Raw genomic sequence first — 2,961 nt, forward strand, 5'->3', positions numbered from 1 at the left:
GGGGGGCTGGAGCCAATCCCAGCTGACATCAAGCGCAAGGCGGGGTACACCCTGGACAGGTCGCCAGGACATAGACAAACAACCACTCACGCTCAATTTAGGGTCACCATCCACAGGTCTTTGGAGGAAGCTGGAGCACCCAGAGAGAACATGCAAACTCCACACAGAAAGGCCAGGGTTTGAACCCACAACCTTCTTGCTGTGAGGTGACAGCGCTAACCACTGCACCACCATGCCCAGTAATGGAACAAATAATCTTAAAGTAAATAACATTTAATATTTGGTGGCATAACCCTTGCTTGCAATAACTGCCTCAAGCCTGCGACCCATCGACATCACCAAACTGTTGCATTCTTCATTTGTGATGCTATTCCAGGCTTTTACCGCAGCTTCTTTCACTTCTTGTTTGTTTCAGGTTGTTTCTTCCTTCAGTCTCCTCTTAAGGAGGTGAAATGCATGCTCTATTGGGTTAAGGTCAGGTGATTGACTTGGCCAGTCTAAAAGCTTCCACTTTTTTCCCCTGATGAAGTCCTTTGTTTTGTTGGCAGTGTGCTTTGGGTCATTGTCCTGCTGCATGATAAACTTCCACCCAATTAGTTTCAATGCATTTCTTTATTTAAATTGGCAGACAAAATGTTTCTGTACAGTTCTGAATTCATTCTGCTGCTACCATCATCAGTTACATCATCAATAAATATGAATGAGCCTGTTGCAGAAGCAGCCATGCACGCCCAAGCCATGACATTACCTCCACCATGCTTCACAGATGAGCTTGTATGCTTTGGATCATAAGCAGTTCCTTTCTTTCTCCACACTTTGGCCTTTCCATCACTTCATCAGTCCATAAGATTGTGTTGCAGAACTTTTGTGGGTCATCTCTGTACATCTTTGCAAATTTCACTCTGGCCTTCCGATTCTTACTGCTGATGAGTGGTTTGCATCTTGTAGTGTGGCCTCTATATTTCTGCTCTCTGAGTCTTCTTCCAACAGCGGATTGTGATACCTTCACCCCTGCACTGTGGAGGTCGTTGGTGATGTCACTTACTAATGTTTTGGGGCGTTTCTTCACAGCTCTCTACTGTCAACTACTGTTGTTTTCCTTGGCCGACCTGTTTGACGTCTGTTGCTCAGTTTATCCTCTTTAACAGGAAATGCAGTCTTTATAGGTTTCAACCAAGGATGAAAACTTAGACTAGTCATGCAGAGCTATTTAATGTTTGGACAATCAACCTAAAAGGCAACACCTGGGCAACAAGAAACATCTGTCAGTCACATGTTCCGTTTTGCTCACTTGAAAAATGGGTGGGTTCAAACAAAGGGTGGTATGTCCTGAGTTGTTTAACACATCTAGATGTGAATACCACGAAATGAGAGCTGAAATTCTGAACTCTTGTCTCATATTCTGTCTTCAGTGAACAACAAAAACAAAGGAATTTGCCTTACTGTTCCAATACTTTTGGAGGGGACTGTACATGAGCTCACAAAGGACAGGAAGGAGTCAACATGGTAAAGGTTAAAAAGGGTTTTTATAAATACGAATGTAGACTAGAAGACGCTGTGTGTGAACAAATAATATGGGTCACTTGGGTTTCAACACCTGGGTCATTAACTCGTGTAGCATGCAGTATGCATTATACATCATTGGGGAAGTTCCTATGTGGTAGTACGTGTATCACAGAATAAAAAGTGACACATATAGGTCAACAGAACACATCTCAAACTGACTTGATGAGGGAATCACTGCTTTGATCATTTGAGTATTTTTTTTTTTTTGAAGGGCAACATTAAATTTGAAACACTGACGCAACACTGAGGCAATGCAACTTTGAGATGCAAAATGCTAATCTCTAACAATCTGGATCATGCAGCTTGCATTGCTTTACCGCGTAGATGTTGTCATTGATTCAGTGGTCAGTTTCTGATGATGGCTATTGCAGAAAACTCCAAAGCCTTTAACTTACACAACAGTGGTAGTTCCTCGCTCTGGGGCATACAAACACTTTCCTGTTACATCAAGTTTACAAAACTGGTGAAGTGAATGAAACAGGAAGTTTGACTATGACGGTATCTGTGAGGTCAGGGAGGGGTTTAAGGCTGATGAGACGTTTCAGTGAGTGGTTTAAATATAGCAAGTGTTTTGTTTTGGATTTAAAAGAGTCCTCTGTCTCTCTCTGTGTGGCTCTAATGGCTTCTGCTCATCTGCATCAGATCAAGAGGCATTACCTTGTTACTCCCTTCAGGGATCAGCCCAACAAAAACACCATTTGAGAGGAAGTGTGTGTCAGGGGACAGTTAATAAATAAATAAATAAGGCAGAGAAACGATGGGGCAACTAGAAAGATGTAATCCCCCTTTTTAATTTGGCCCCCACTCAGCATTTCTCCCTGCTTTAATCTGGACACAGTCCTGGTCTAAACACTGTGTGCACCCTGGGTTACAGACAGACGCTGACAATAGATTCATATGTATAGAAACGGGCAGTGGGTTTTTTTTTTGTATCACTGTTGTTCTGTCTCTCGGTGTTCTTAGATGCCAAAGCACAGCAAAACAAAATGTTACCTAGAAAACGATTATTTAATACTCTTAATAATTACTTACATCACAGGACTGAGCAATAAGTTAAGAATATAAAAGCTTCTTGATCGTTCCAAATGACTAATCAAAAAATCTAAACCAACTCAGACTAATCACTGACTTGGCACAAAGCATCATAAACCCATTCCTCATCACCACATTGGTTCATTGTTCATTGATTACTGAATACAAGCTACAGAAAGTCTAAAGCCAATGTGTGGGCAGATATAAAAATACATACATATCTAAATTAGCAAATTAATTAATAAATAAAACATATTGACTACAAATCCATAAAAATGAACACATAGCTGCACTAACATGAGCAGACCTGACCGGCATTTGTGACAAAAGCAAAAGTACACATCGAGGTGTAACACACCTGAG

Source organism: Micropterus dolomieu, linkage group LG18, assembly GCF_021292245.1.
Source record: "Micropterus dolomieu isolate WLL.071019.BEF.003 ecotype Adirondacks linkage group LG18, ASM2129224v1, whole genome shotgun sequence".
Lineage (NCBI taxonomy): Eukaryota > Metazoa > Chordata > Actinopteri > Centrarchiformes > Centrarchidae > Micropterus > Micropterus dolomieu.